The following is a 16,967-nucleotide window of genomic DNA, read 5'->3' on the forward strand; positions in this document are numbered from 1 at the left end:
CCGTATACACAATCTTATACCCACAGTTGATCCTGAGAAAGTAAAAAGAAAACCAGCAAAGCATGATCCAATTTGATCCAGCATGCGTATGTGTAAAAATGACTGCATTCAAACACAACAATAATTTAATTTATTTTGGCCATTAAAAGGAATCACGCTCAAGCAATAAACGCGCCTTTCTGAGCTACAAGCGTTTTTTTTCTGCCCAAACTCTGCTGCTCCTAGATGCCCTGGGAGTGTGGTAGTATTTTTTTTCCTGCCTCTAAACTCTCCTGCTGCTTAAAGCCTATGAGTGCATGGACACATAGACTAACATGCAGGGGAGTTTAGAGGCAGGAAAAAAAAAAACATCCGGTGTGCATGAGGCCTTAAAGTGGTTGTAAAGTCAGAAGGTTTTTTTTTATCTTAATGCATTAAGATAAAAAAACCTTCTGTGTGTAGCAGCCCCCCTCAGCCCCCATAATACTTAGCTGAGCCCATCTCTATCCAGCGATTGTTGCAGGAGTGTCTCAGCTTTCCGGGACTTGCCCTCCTTATTGGCTGAGATGGCAGTGCAGCACTATTGGCTCCCGCTGCGGTCAATCAAATTTTGTAAGCCAATGAGAAGAGAGAGGGGGGGGCTGCGGTTCTGTATCTGAGTGGACACAGGGAGCTGCGCCTTGGCTCAGGTAACCCCTTAGCAAGCTGCTTGCTGTGGGGGCATTTAATGGGAGGGGGGGGGGCCGGGAGCTCCAGCCAGGGACCCGAGGAGAGGAGGATCTAGGCTGCTCTGTGAAACCACTGCACAGAGCAGGTAAGTGTGACATGTTTGTTATTTTTAACAAAAAAAAAGGGACTTTACAATCACATTAATGTTGATACGAATCTCATGTTTAATATTGTCAAACACTGCGCAACAGCCTTTACCCACTTAAGCCCCGGAAGATTTTACCCCCTTCCTGACCAGGGGGTTTTTTGCGATTTTTTTTTTTTTTTTTTTTTTTTTTTTTTTTTTTTTTTACTGCGTGACTTTAACGGACAATTGCGCGGTCATGCGACGCTGTACCTAAACAAATTTCACGTCCTTTTTTCCCCACAAACAGAGCTTTCTTTTGGTGGTATTTGATCACCTGTGCGATTTTTTTGATCATGCTCTATAAACAAAAAAAGAGCGTAAATTTTGCAAAAATAACAATATTTTTCACTTTTTTTTTTTTCACTTTTTTCCACTAAAAATCAAAATTTTTTAACATTTTCGGCCAATTTGTTTTATGCTACATATGTTTGGTAAAAAAAATCGCAAAAAGCTTATTTTGATTGGTTTGCGCAAAAGTTATCGCGTTTACTAACAAAGGGAAAGATTTTTGTCATTTTTGGGGTTGTTTTTTTTTTTAACGAGTAATGGCGGCAATCTGCATTTTTTTTTGCGACATTGCGGCGGACAGATCGGACCCTTGACTGACATTTTTGACACTTTTGGGGGTACCAGTGACATTACTGCAGTAATCAGTGCTATACATATGCACTGTTACTGTAAAAAATGACACTGGCAGGGAAGGGGTTAACTGTATTGGAGAGGGAGGGGTTAAGTGTCTCCTAGGGGCGTACTTCTAACTGTGCAGGGACATGTCTCCTATTGTAAAAACAGAGATCAACGGTTCTACATAGTAGAACCGTCTGATCTCCATTTTTACACAGGGGAGAATGACAGGTGGCTTGTTTACATAAGCCGCCCGCCTTTCTCCCGCTCTACCGACGATCGTAGTGTGACCGGCGGACATCGGGTCCGCCGGTCAGATGCCCGGACTCCTCTGTGAACGAGCCGAGGCGGGCGCGCGCCTCGGCGGGCGCACGCTCGCCCGCTATTGGCTCAAAACCCGGTGACAGGCTAGCGCCGTAGACCTACGTCACTCTGCCTGGCCGGGGCTGACTGCCGCAGTAAATATACTGTGCGCAGTCGGCAAGCGATTAAATAACATTATACAATCTCTTTATAAACCTAAAATGAAAATTGTTTTCAGATATGAAAGCTGCTCCTAAATGTACAGCATATTAAGGGAGAGTAGAGAACACCCTCCCCATTCCTCCCAGTACACTGAGCAACCTCAGTCCTGTGACACATCACATGCAAGAGTAAGTAGAGAGTGGGGGAATGGATCCTTGCCTTTGTTACCCTTGGGATGGGTAATGCTGAACTCCAGGCACAAAAATAAAGTGAGAGTGGTTTTAAAGGTAGGTTTCTTACCTAAATGCCTTCTCTGCATTAGGGTAAGGAAAAAAAAAAAGGCTTAGCTCTCTCTCTCTCCTTACTTGGGGGCCAAGCCGCACTGTGTGTGTTGAGACTCGGAATCGAGCGTGTACAAGTGCTCCTATAGCAAGTGGCAGGGGGAGGAGCCAAGAGCACTGGCGGGTAACCCCAGAATAGGATTAGGGTTGCTCTGTGCAAAACCATTGCACAGAGCAGGTAAGTATAACCTGTTTGTTATTTTTTTTAAAAATTACATTTATAAACACTGTAAATATATTGTTCAATAGCCGCAACAAATATAAATCCACTCTGTGTGTACCAAATGCCTTTTCAAACCCAGTTGTTACTGTTGTTGCAACATTAGTGGTGACATCGTTGTTCAGGAGTAAAGCTTTGGGAGTAGCCCATCAAGCTCCACCCACTACAGGCTGCCTGCAGATAACTACAGGTGGGGCAGGTACAAGACCGGTCACTCTGCACAAGGAGAGAGAGCAGCAAAGACTGGTCTTTATTACAGGGAACTCCCACACAGAAGCACAGTTTAACACTGGATTACTGCACAGGTCTGGAGGAAATACAAAAAGTGCACCTAGCGTTCGGTAAGAATATAGTACATGTCTGGTGCATTTGGGAAATTTTTCCTTTCCCTGGAGTTCAACTGTAAAGTTTATCTTAAGCCAAAGCTTTTAATATTTTTGGATTGAGCGTGAAATTTTTTATTACCACTGTTGTTTTTATTGCTGTCTTTGTCCCAGTTGGGGACGTTTACCCTGTTTATTTGTGCTGGTAATCACTGTTGACCTGATAGAAAGTTATGGAAATCTGAAATTTTACTGTTTGTCACCAGAATAAAAATTGTAATCTTTCACATATAGTGGCAGCTGGTGTTTTCCCTCACTTTAAGGAGATTGCCCCTCACTTCTTTTATTTTCTTATCTCTGAGACAGGAAATGAGACACAGATGGCAAAAAAACAGAGGGATTTAACAATTCCTTAGTCTGCCTAAAGCTAGGAAAACTAAAAGAAGCAATATAGCCCATTTACACTGATTGCTTTTCAATAACACACATTGGTGTGCTCCAGTGGCATTCACTGTGAATGGTATCCCAGTTAAGGTTGCCACCTCATCCTTTTAAACCAGGACACATATGAATTATACAGGTTCTGAGGCTGATATAATGCACATAAGGTACCAAGTGAGTTTAATTACCACCTTAATCAGCCTCAGAACCTGTGTAATTAATGTGTGTCCTGGTTTAAAGGGATGAGGTGGCAACCCTAATCCCAGTGCATCTCCAAAATGCACATGTCCTGCAACACACCACAGCACAATGCATGGTACCCTATATGTATGAAAACATGCAGACTCTTCCCATTTTTACATGCATTGCAGCCCATTCATTTTGAATGGACTGCTAAACAAAGTGTGTCTCAGCACAAGACAATGGGGTTGATTTACTAAAACTGGAGTGCAAAATCTGGTGCAGCTGTGCATGGTAGCCAATCAGCTTCTAACTTCAGCTCGTGCAGTTAGGGCTCTTTCACACGGGCGTTCCGTATGTCCGTTTTTCATCCCATCCGTTTGCGGATGAAAAACGGACATAATGTATCTCTATGTAAATACGGATGTCATCGTATGATCATCCTCTGACATCCGTTTGTCAGTTCAGTTCAGTTTTTTTGAACGGAGGAGAACCCTATTTTTTCTTCCTTTCAAAAAACGGAACTGAAGCAAAAACGGATGTCAGTGGTGTCATCCGCAGACATCCGTATTTACATAGACATGCATTATGTCAGTTTTTCATCCGCAAACGGATGGGATGAAAAACTGACATACGGACCGGATGACACAAGTGTCATCCGTGTCCGTTACAAAAAAAAAAAAAAGGACCTGATTGGGCAAAAAAAAAAGGAACGCCCGTGTGAAAGAGCCCTTAAGCTTTGACGAAAAAACCTGGAAGCTGATTGGTTTCTATGCAGAGTTGTACCAGATTTTGCAATCTCCAGTTTTAGTAAATTAACCCCGTTGTGTGTTGCAGCCCACTGCAGTCTGGTGTGAATCTGCACTTTTCTGTTTTATATCTATTTCAGGTGCTCCTTTAGTGCCGGCTTACATTATGAATCGCAATTCACATGCGATCTGGGTGCAGTGCGATTTCAGCCCATTCCTTTGTACAGGTTGAATTCACACCAGACCTCACCAAAAGTAGTGCATGCACTACTTTAAAAAATGCACCACAACTGTAACACTTAGTACTACTATACCAGACGATCCAGTGCAGGCAAACGCACTGCATTTGTGACCTGCATGTAAGGTGTCATTACATCTGCACTGCAGATCACAAGAATGGAACGAGGGTTTACGCACTGTGTTCTGGTGTGAACTGGCCCTTTATAGTATCCGCTTTTAATTTTGTTTAGATCTGACATATATTTTTTTCAGAAGCAAAGTTATGACCGATACCTATTCTATCTCGTATAGATTCCTATTCTGCCCACACAAACATGGAAATGGTCACCCACAGTTTTACAGCCTTGCCAATAATTCTGTGAACTGCTATACACTAAAACGCTTTCTATTCTGCAAAGATTTTAGTTTAACTGATCATACTTACAACCATACAAGAATGACTTTATTCTTTTCTTTTTTTCTAAATAAGAAACCCTACAGATTGGTTATTAAACAGGAAGAAATACTATTATACTGTTAATCGACAAAACCATAAACAATCAGAAAATAATTACCAGTCATAGATACTATTGTTTGTGAATAAACGTAATTTGAATGTGTTTGACCAGCAGAGCTGGCTTGAAAACAATTGTAAAAAACCAAGGGGTCATTATTTTAACTGCGTTTCTGTACAATGTGATTGTTTTTCAATGAGATGGGTGTTGGTTGGTTGTTAATTAGGGTCACAATTGTTATATTCAGCATACATTTACGCATATCTATGGTCGCATATTCATTTCCACGTTGTATTTCAAATATTTGTAGCCTACTATTAATCTGAGTGATCTTGAAGTTTGTAAACCTAGTTTGTGAAGGTTCCCAGACAGTGAGAAAAGTCACCAGAAATAGGGAGGAGATCCTGATTATCCTATATTGATCTTTAGTTATCACTAGAGTGGTCACCAGAAGGAGGGAGGAGGTCCTGATTATCCTATATAGATCTTTAGTTATCACTAGAGTGGTCACCAGAAGGAGGGAGGAGATCCTGATTATCCTATATAGATCTTTAGGTATCACTAGAGCGGTCACCAGAAGGAGGGAGGAGGTCCTGATTATCCTATATAGATCTTTAGGTATCAGAGTGGTCACCAGAAGGAGGGAGGAGATCCTGATTATCCTATATAGATCTTTAGTTATCACTAGAGTGGTCACCAGAAGGAGGGAGGAGGTCCTGATTATCCTATATAGATCTTTAGGTATCACTAGAGTGGTCACCAGAAGGAGGGAGGAGGTCCTGATTATCCTATATAGATCTTTAGTTATCACTAGAGTGGTCACCAGAAGGAAGGAAGAGGTCCTGATTATCCTATATAGATCTTTAGTTATCACTAGAGCGGTCACCAGAAGGAGGGAGGAGGTCCTGATTGTCCTATATAGATCTTTAGGTATCACTAGAGTGGTCACCAGAAGGAGGGAGGAGGTCCTGATTATCCTATATAGATCTTTAGTTATCACTAGAGCGGTCACCAGAAGGAGGGAGGAGGTCCTGATTATCCTATATAGATCTTTAGGTATCACTAGAGTGGTCACCAGAAGGAAGGAGGAGGTCCTGATTATCCTATATAGATCTTTAGTTATCACTAGAGTGGTCACCAGAAGGAGGGAGAAGATCCTGATTATCCTATATAGATCTTTAGTTATCACTAGAGTGGTCACCAGAAGGAGGGAGGAGGTCCTGATTATCCTATATAGATCTTTAGGTATCACTAGAGTGGTCACCAGAAGGAGGGAGGAGGTCCTGATTATCCTATATAGATCTTTAGGTATCACTAGAGCGGTCACCAGAAGGAGGGAGGAGGTCCTGATTATCCTATATAGATCTTTGGGTATCACTAGAGCGGTCACCAGAAGGAGGGAGGAGGTCCTGATTATCCTATATAGATCTTTAGTTATCACTAGAGCGGTCACCAGAAGGAAGGAAGAGGTCCTGATTATCCTATATAGATCTTTAGCTATCACTAGAGCGGTCACCAGAAGGAGGGAGGAGATCCTGATTATCCTATATAGATCTTTAGGTATCACTAGAGCGGTCACTAGAAGGAGGGAGGAGGTCCTGATTATCCTATATAGATCTTTAGTTATCACTAGAGCGGTCACCAGAAGGAAGGAGGAGGTCCTGATTATCCTATATAGATCTTAAGTTATCAATAGAGCGGTCACCAGAAGGAGGGAGGAGGTCCTGATTATCCTATATAGATCTTTAGGTATCACTAGAGTGGTCACCAGAAGGAGGGAGGAGGTCCTGATTATCCTATATCGATCTTTAGGTATCACTAGAGCGGTCACTAGAAGGAGGGAGGAGGTCCTGATTATCCTATATAGATCTTTAGTTATCACTAGAGCGGTCACCAGAAGGAAGGAGGAGGTCCTGATTATCCTATATAGATCTTAAGTTATCAATAGAGCGGTCACCAGAAGGAGGGAGGAGGTCCTGATTATCCTATATAGATCTTTAGGTATCACTAGAGTGGTCACCAGAAGGAAGGAGGAGGTCCTGATTATCCTATATAGATCTTTAGGTATCACTAGAGTGGTCACCAGAAGGAAGGAGGAGGCCCTGATTATCCTATATTGATCTTTAGGTATCACTAGAGCGGTCACCAGAAGGAGGGAGGAGGTCCTGATTATCCTATATAGATCTTTAGGTATCACTAGAGCGGTCACCAGAAGGAGGGAGGAGGTCCTGATTATCCTATATAGATCTTTAGGTATCACTAGAGTGGTCACCAGAAGGAGGGAGGAGGTCCTGATTATCCTATATCGATCTTTAGTTATCACTAGAGCGGTCACCAGAAATAGGGAGGAGATCCTGATTATCCTATATAGATCTTTAGTTATCACTAGAGTGGTCACCAGAAGGAAGGAGGAGGCCCTGATTATCCTATATTGATCTTTAGGTATCACTAGAGTGGTCACCAGAAGGAAGGAGGAGGTCCTGATTATCCTATATAGATCTTTAGGTATCACTAGAGTGGTCACCAGAAGGAAGGAGGAGGCCCTGATTATCCTATATTGATCTTTAGGTATCACTAGAGCGGTCACCAGAAGGAGGGAGGAGGTCCTGATTATCCTATATAGATCTTTAGTTATCACTAGAGCGGTCACCAGAAGGAGGGAGGAGGTCCTGATTATCCTATATAGATCTTTAGTTATCACTAGAGTGGTCACCAGAAATAGGGAGGAGATCCTGATTATCCTATATAGATCTTTAGTTATCACTAGAGCGGTCACCAGAAATAGGGAGGAGATCCTGATTATCCTATATAGATCTTTAGTTATCACTAGAGCGGTCACCAGAAGGAAGGAGGAGGTCCTGATTATCCTATATAGATCTTTAGGTATCACTAGAGTGGTCACCAGAAGGAGGGAGGAGATCCTGATTATCCTATATTGATCTTTAGGTATCACTAGAGCGGTCACCAGAAGGAGGGAGGAGGTCCTGATTATCCTATATAGATCTTTAGGTATCACTAGAGTGGTCACCAGAAGGAGGGAGGAGGTCCTGATTATCCTATATAGATCTTTAGGTATCACTAGAGTGGTCACCAGAAGGAGGGAGGAAGTCCTGATTCCTCTCTGTTGATCTTTGGTGTGACCTCTAAAGTCCAGAGACAGTTAACAAAAACTGTGACAGGTCTGGGGGGATAAAACATTTCAGGAGAGATTTCTGGAACTTTATATGTACAGTCTGGAGGAAAGAAGGGAAAGGGGAGACATGACTGAAACTTTTAAATACATCAAGGGGATGAGTAAGGTTTCAGAGAGCCGGATTTTTCAATATGAAGCCAAGATCAAGAACATGGGGACATTGAGTTCATACTAACAGTAGTAAAGTTCAAAACTAATCTTAGAAAGTATTATTTTACCAAAACAATATTTGATGCTTGGAATAAACTTTCACCAGAGGTACTGAGTCACTCAACAGTAAGTGGCTTCAAACATGCTTGGGACAAACCTATACTTGGACAAAAAAGTCAACAAACAAAAACATGTATATTTGAGGGGAAAAAACCGGCTGACTCGACGAAACCTTCTGCCATATGTTTCTGCTAACAGTGGATATAAAAAGTCTTCACACCCCTGTTAAAATGTCAGGTTTCTGTGATGCAAAAAAATAGACAAAGATAAATAATTTCAGGACTTTTTCCGCCTTTCTAATGTGACCTATAAACTTTATAACTCAGTTGAACAACAAACTGAAATCTTTTAGGTGGAGGGAAGTAAAAATAAGAAACTAAAATTATATGGTTGCGCAAGTGTGTACACCCTTAACCACTTCTGGATCAGATTTGCCCGCTAAATTGCCAGGCCATATTTTGCGATTCGGCACTGCTTTATTTTAACGGACAATTGCACAGTCGTGCGATGCTGTACCCAAATAAAATTGACGTCCCCCCCCCCCCCCACAAATAGAGCTTTCTTATAGTGGTATTTGATCACCTGTGCAATTTTTTTTATTTTTTGCGCTATAAACAAATAAAGAGCAACATTTCTGAAAAAAATAATTTCTCACTTTCTGCTATACAACATTCCTAAAAATAACATTTTAGGCCAATTTGTATTCTGCTACATATTTTTGGTTTAAAAAAAAAAAAAAAATCCTAAAGGTGCTTCAACAAAGTATTGAGCAAAGACTGTGAATACTTTATGTACATGGGATTTTTTTTGTTTTTTATTTTTAATAAATTTGCAAGGATTTCAATCAAACTTCCTTCACGTTTGTCATTATTGGGTATTGTTTGTAGAAATATGAGAAAAATATTGAATTGAATATATTTTGGAATAAGGCTGCAACATAACAAAATGTGGAAAAAGTGAAGCGCTGTGAATAATAATAGTATAGTAAATAACATCTTTCCTTTCTTTGGGTGGGATGTCACTCTACTGTATGTATGGAGACAGCCAGTGTTGTCACCTTAGTCTGTTCTCCTGATATGGACTACAAACATATCTATATCTCCATCTCTATTGCATGGGGGCAAGGCAATTGCTAGGTTTACCCAGGATAACTAGGAAGGAAGGAAGGTATTGCCTGGTGCAACTCACAGGAAGGACACACTAAATTTTTGGCAAGATCAGTTTTTTTTTTTCTGTATTTATTAAAAGTGTTCTGAAAACCAGCGCAGCCACCACATGGAAGGACTGTGTAAGTTGCACTATATTGCATTTTTGCTCTTGGGTTTGCTTTACCTGTAAATGGAAGTATACATTTTGGCAATAGAACTCATTTAACTGCAAGAAACTGTCATGTTGAAGTACTTTATGAAAAGGTTGTACTGTACTAGCAAGGATCCAGCAATATTTTTCTAATGTGTGAAATGTTTGTTAAAGATTTACTTTGTAATATTGTACACACAGTAACTGTTGTAGTAGCCAGGTGTATCCGACAGGTTTTCACTGTTGTAATGAATGTGTGCTTTCCAGCATGGTGTCCCAACCTATTTTTTTTTTTTTTTCCCAGAAGTTCTTAATACTCAAAAAGGCCTATTAGAATTTTTAGAAATGCAAGTGTCCTCGTGTGTCCATTTTTTTTTTTTTTTTTAATGTTCCACCTTGCAGATTTAAAGTGTCACTAAAATCTGTTAAAAAAAAAAAAAAGAATAATAATACAAGTATGTGTATTCTTAAGGCTGAGTTTACATATCTACAGCTGCGGTTTACAGTCCGGAGTCCGGTGTGTTTCTGTTCACCGGTTCAGGTGCAAATTTTTCCCTGAATTCGCACCTAAACCAGACCCAAAAACGCACAGGACCCTTTTCAAAATCGCACCACGGCCACCCCCGCACATGTGTGTATCAGCTCCATTGAGAGCCGGTCACATTTACATCTTATTATGCGAATTGGATGCGGTTTAAAACGCATTCAATTCGCATATATGCAAACCCAGCCTAACTCACGCAAGTACCATCTATTGCTGTCAGCCTCTTTAAAGTTTCCAAATTCTTTTTTACTGCTGTGATCTTATTTTCTGTTTGAAGGTGGCTGTGTTTGTTCTTTGTTGTCTCGCTGTATGTAGGAACATTACAATTCTCTCTTGTTAGCTCCCGAGGTGGACTATGTATAGAGCAATGCACATGACTGCAACTTAATTGCACTGATTTTTTTTTTTTTTATTAAAACAAATGCAAGTGAGTGGGGAAACAAGGGGTTCAGGAGCTCAGATAATGTTACAAGGAACCAGAAACATTCATTCAGAAACATGGGGGGGCGTGTCCACCTGTCAAGACACAACAGCTCAGCAGGGAAGATTGCTGTACTAACGTTGGATCGGAAAAAAAAACTGCCAGGCTTTAGGCAGGCCATAGATTTTCCTGCAACCTGTCGTCAGTCAGTGATTGGGGAATCCCTCCCACGGATCCCCTAATTAGTTTAGTTGCCCTTCTCTGGACTCTCTCCAGCTCCAACACATCCCCCCTGAGGACTGGTGACCAGAACTGGACAGAATACTCCAGATGTGGTCGGACCAGAGTTTTATAAAGTGGAAGGATTATAGTCTTATCTCTGGAATACATCCCTTTCTTTATGCATGCCAATATTCTGCCGGCTTTGGCAGCTGCTGCTTGACATTGCATGCTATTGCTTAGTCTATCCTCAACCAAGACTCCCAGATCTTTCTCCATTTTTGATTCCCCCAAAGGTTCCCCCCCTAAAGTGTATTGTGATTTTATGTTTAGTCCCCAAGTGCAAAACCTTACACTTCTCCACATTCAACCTCATTTGCCATGTCGTTGCCCACTCTGTTATTTTGTCCAGGTCATTCTGTAGGATATCTGCCTAATGCTGTGCAGTTATTGCCCTGGCCAATTTTGTGTCATCTGCAAAAAAACTGATGTAGAACTACTGATCCCGACCTCAATGCTGTTTATGAATAAATTGAACAAGGTTGGTCCCAGGATTGAACCTTGGGGGACCCCGCTTATCACCTCAGACCAGTCTGAGTATGCGCTATTTATTACCACCCCTTGGACACACCCCTTTTAGCCAGTTCCGTATCCAAGAGCAAACATTGTGGTCGATGCCTGCAGACCTTATTTAATAAATTAAGCGCTTGTGGGGAACTGTATCAAACTCCTTAAATCCAGGTACACCACATCCACTGGTCTCCCCCTATCTAGCTCACAGCTCAACTCCTCGTAGAATGTTAAGAAATTGGTTTGACAAGAACGCCCATTTGTAAACCCATGCTGATTACTGCTGATGATGTTGTTGTCTTTAGCAAATTCTACAATATAGTCCCTTATCATCCCCTCCAGAAGTTTACATACGATCGATGTCAGACTGACCAGCCTATAATTTCCCGGGACATGCCTCTGCCCCTTTTTTTGAATATCGGTATCACGTTAGCTTTCCTCCAATCCCCTGGTACATTTCCTGTCATAATACTGTCAGCAAAGATCAGATATAATGAGTGGAGATTGTTAGCCCGCCCACTAGTAACCCAAAAACCTGACCACCTCCAAGGCGGCGACAACTTTTTTCCTCCTTACTCGGTGTTCTGTCAAAACAGCCAACTCATTGTGTACCATAGTGCATACGCTGCCGGTGTTTTGTCAAAACAGCCAACTCGTACAAATCTCCAATTACTGATGCTGGAGAGTCGCCAGAAGTGACATGATTGGAGATTTTGATGAGCTGGCTCTTTTTGACAGAACACTGGCAGGTGTGTAGGGGGAATTTTATGGTAAATGCTTTGACCAGCTGCTCGAATCACTTATTACTATACCGCTAATGATGCCAAATATAGCTGTTGGAGAAGATAACTGTAGATGTGGGTGCCGAGGCTTCATGGCAGTATATTTGGCTGCTGCTGTTGGCACTGTTTAGCTGTCCAATGAGGGTGTGGGGTGACAAGTTAAAACACCGGGTCAAATTCACATTGTTGTTGGTTCCTAATGTTTTTTGAAGTTGGATATGAGATTTTGGGATCATTTGCTTAGCCATGTCTTAGATCTCTACTAAGATGGAGGATTTTCTTTTAGCAGGTAAGGTGCTTCTGGAAATGCCCACAATGTCCTTTACCAGCTGTTTCTGTAGTGCATTAGACAGAGCTTCGGCATTCCTTGTTTTTAAATAGTGTGTTTTAGTTCAGACAAATTGGCAAAACTGTGATATCAGTGGGGGGAGTTATTCTGCCAATTGTACAGAGGATGTTTACAAAGTATATAGCGATAACTGAAATCTAGTGAATGTATGCTGACGATGTTAGAATAAGTGGCCTTTAGCAGCTTCTAGTTATTCTGATTTCTAATGCCAAGTGTTGCTGGAAATATGAGATCTCATAAGAGAGCACACTGCCCACCTCGCTGTGTTCATACCACTCGAGTCACAGATGAACACTCTCTGTTCTTTTGGCTCAGCTTTAATTGAAATGCACAGGTGTTGATGGACTTGATTTCACATATTTTATTTAGCTTAGCACTGGTGCGTAGTCATGTTGAAACAGGAAAGGGGCATCCCCAAACTTTTCCCACAAAGTTGGGAGCATAAAATTGTACAAAATGTATTGTATGCTGACACCTTAAAAGTTCTTTTCACTGGCCAAGCCCAACCCTTTAAAAACAACCCCACACCAAATGATTTGGACCAGTGCACAAAGAATGGTCAATTTCACGCTCCCAACTTTGTGGGAACGGTTAGTGTATGGCCCCTTCCTGTTCCAACATGACTGCGCACCAGTGGGCAAAGTAAGGCCTTTAAAGACCAGGATGATCGAGTTTGTGTTGGAGGATCTTGACTGGCCTGCACGGAGTCCTGACCTCAACCCGATGGAACACCTTTGGGATGAATTAGAGAGGACACTGCGAGCCAGGCCTTGTCGTCCATATCAGTGCCTGACCTCACAAATGCGCTTCTGGAAGAATAGTCAAACATTCCCATAGACGCACTCCTAAACCTGGTGGACAGCCTTTCCAGAAGAGTTGTAGCTGTTATAGCTGCAAAGGGTGGGCCAACTCAATATTGAACCCTATGAACTAAGACTGGGATGCCATTAAAGTTCAGGTGTGTGTAAAGGCAGGTGTCCCAATACTTTTGGTAATTTCTGGTAATTAGTGTATCTTTTTAATACTCTCCAAGTCACTATCTTAAAAATAGGTAGATATTGCACTGGCATACACCCATGTAGGTTCTGTTTCAAACAGTGGTATTTATGTAGATTGGTATCCTTAAATAGCAATCTACGAGCAGGGCCCTCTGATTCCTCTTGTTCCAAATTGTATTGTAACTGAAATGTCTGCCTTCATTTTGTTAAGCGCTGCGCAAACTGTTGGCGCTATATAAATCCTGTAATAATAATAATACATATTCCAGGTTTTAGTGAGAAGGTTACGAAAACCATGATTTTAAAAACCCTTTAGATCAGGAGTATTGAATTAAAATTCAAGGAGGTTCAGTCAGTAACATTTTCTTTTGGAGGGGGTGCAGATCTCATGTTTTTGTCATGACTCAAGTCCTAGTATATTTTTAGTCATGGTATGTCAGTCAAGAAAAATAAGTAATATACAATTTACAATGCATTTCTGTAGTATCCATTGCCAGTTTTCAATGTCCTAACCTCCCTTCTGTCTGGTGTCGTCGTCAAAGTGTTCCATAGTACCAAGTGTCCCAATCAAAGTGCCCCTTGCACTAGGTGTTCATAACAGGGTGCCCCCTTACATCAGGTGCCCACATCAAATTTCCTCTTGCATCAGCTGCCCCCCCCCCCCCCAACAGAGTGCCTTTTTACATCAGGTGTCCCCCATCATAATGCCCTTTTACTTAAGGATTCCTCATCAAATTCCCCCTTGCAACAGGTGTCGATAAGAGTGCCACCTTACATCAGGTGTCCCCAACTGGGTGACCCCGTACTTTTCAGTACCAGGAATGCAGAGGGTGGGGGATGGAGCAGGCTGCTATGATGCTGGGAACGCATATGATGTAATTTGTTGTTAGGACACTAGTTACTGCATAAGAGGGTAGTAACCTGCACTGTCTGTCTGAAAGCCTAGTTCCTTAGTACCATGTTTACCTAACTGAGTACACCCCTGCATCAGGTATTCCCATCAAAGTGCTGCTTGCAACGGGTGTTCCTAACAGAGTGCCTCCTTACATTAGGTATCCCCATCAAATGGTGTCCCCAGCGGAGTGCCCCCTTGCATCAGGTGTCCCCAGCGGAGTGCCCCCTTGCATCAGGTCTCCCCAGTGGAGTGCCTGTACCTTTCAACACCAGGTAGGCAGAGGGCGGGGGATGAAGCAGGCTGCTGTGATGTTGGGAACGCACACCACGGTCTGCCATTTAGCTTTAGATCGTCTCCTATAGGACAAATGAACAGGAATTGTGGATATAGTGAGGAAGCGTTACAACCTGTCAGGTTTTGCTATCTGAGGCCTTATTAAGGAGTTGTTCCCTCACTTCCTGTAGCAGTTACATTATTGTGATTAGGACAGAAAGTGAGCGAAAATAACATTTCCAGAATGTAATCAGATCTAAAAATGAAATGGGCATTTTGGCCACCAAGGGGTACTTTGCTTATTTAGGCAGCAGAGAGCAGTAAAACGGGTTTTTAACCCTTCAAACATACAATGAAAAAACTTTTGGCTAGAGATGCACAATAAAGAGAATGTCCTGTCCACTTTATTTTGTTTTGTGTCCCTTTTTTTTATAGCGGTTTCATCACTTCCTGTCTAAGGAAATCATGGTCAATGTGACACTGAGAGGAAATCGCTGACCAAGCCCCAGATAGAAGTAAAAATGTGACCGGTGTTCTAAGCCTCCTTCACTCTAATCTAAACAATCTAAAACTAAAAACAGAATAATTTTGCTGGTTACACACACGTGGTCACAGGAATAATTATTTGCCTTTTGATCAGAGTAAAACATGCCGAGAAACTTCAGCACAAAGCTCATTTAGAACTGTTCTATAAGTTGTGAAATTCTATATTTTAAATATGTAAAAGTAGAGAAAAAGCAAACAAGTAAAAAATTGGACTATTAAATGTAAAATAGTGTTGCGCAAAATAAAAATCTATTAAAAGAAAATATATTGGTGATGTGATGTGTGAATAAAATATTAAATACTAAATCCTATTTTAAATCAGATAAATCTCTGTGCTCAAGTTAATCAAATGTATCCCTATAGTTCCTCAATAGTGTTCAATAACTTATCATAAAAACAAAAAATCCTTAATCAATAGTGGCAGTGAATAAATAGTGGCTTATAAAACAATATGATAATAAATGTACAATGTCACCAATAAAAATATTTGTGCAAATAGCAAGCAAAATACTAATGATAATATATGTACAACATCACCAATAAAAATATATGTGCAAATAGCAAACAATATCATATGACAATATATATATATATATAAATATACTGGTAGTGTCCAATAAATTCTGTGATATAAAGTGCCAATAAACAGTCCACTATATGTGCTCAAGCCACCAGATGTGTGGCTGTGCTCCCAAAAACCGAGTGAGTGACCAGGGTGTCAGAGCTTTTTCCTACTTGTGCACCCCCTTGTGATTGGGCGCTCACCTTGTGTACAAAATAAATGCGCTCAAAAGTTGAATGCTTGGCGACTCCAGGTGATCTATTCCCATAGATTAGCCAATCTCCTCTTTAGCAATCTCTTATTGGATGTGATTATATGAGTGCTAAATATCTGGCAGATCCCGGTATTCTTATCCCCTTAGATAAGCCATTTAGCCTCACAGTGATCCGTATACATGAAATAGAAAAGCTCACAATAGTGCTTATATCGTTTAAAGCCTTCTTTATTCCATTAAAAAAACGGTGATACACTCACATTTAACGGATCATCCATGCACCTTTAGATAGCCCCTTAGATGATAATCCTCTTTGCAATGCCGTTGTGGTATAGCGGGAGACGCCGCAGCTGCGCCCTTATCCCCTGCAGTGGATATCGCTGACAGCCCGACAGTCTCACAACCAAGTTCAGTGATGCGCTCCGTCCGTCCTTGCCCCTCCCCTACGCGTGACGACACAAGGGACCACGTGTCTTCCTCAGGGGGAGCGCCCAATCACAAGGGGGTGCACAAGCAGGAAAAAGCTGTGACACCCTGGTCACTCACTCGGTTTTTGGGAGCACAGCCATACATCTGGTGGCTTGAGCACATATAGTGGACTGTTTATTGGCACTTTATATCACAGAATTTATTGGACACTACCAGTATATTTACAAATATATATATTGTCATATGATATTGTTTGCTATTTGCACATATATTTTTATTGGTGATGTTGTACATATATTATCATTAGTATTTTGCTTGCTATTTGCACAAATATTTTTATTGGTGACATTGTACATTTATTATCATTATCATATTGCTTTTTTAAGCCACTATTTATTCACTGCCACTATTGATTAAGGATTTTTTGTTTTTATGATAAGTTATTGAACACTATTGAGGAACTGAGGAACTATAGGGATACATTTGATTAACTTGAGCGCAGGAATCTTTTTATATAAGTTTAAAGTAAATAATTGGAACTGCCAAATAGA

The 16,967-nt window shown here is 41.2% G+C and overlaps 1 protein-coding gene across 3 annotated transcripts in view; it reads left to right on the top strand.

The window, feature by feature from the left end:
* The window catches only part of PCYT1A (phosphate cytidylyltransferase 1A, choline), a 101,506-nt gene that overhangs the window by 23,152 nt on the left and 61,387 nt on the right, over positions 1 to 16,967 (top strand). Inside the window, exon 1 of one of the 3 annotated variants that reach the window (XM_082252423.1) lies at positions 9,580 to 9,601. The exons of the other annotated variants lie outside the window; for them this stretch is intronic. The gene's annotated coding sequence lies outside the window, so the exon portion shown is untranslated. Of the gene's footprint in view, positions 1 to 9,579; positions 9,602 to 16,967 lie in introns of those variants that run through there. 3 annotated transcript variants of the gene reach the window in all.

Source organism: Pelophylax lessonae (assembly GCF_965119305.1).
Source record: "Pelophylax lessonae genome assembly, chromosome: 3".
NCBI classification, from domain to species: domain Eukaryota; kingdom Metazoa; phylum Chordata; class Amphibia; order Anura; family Ranidae; genus Pelophylax; species Pelophylax lessonae.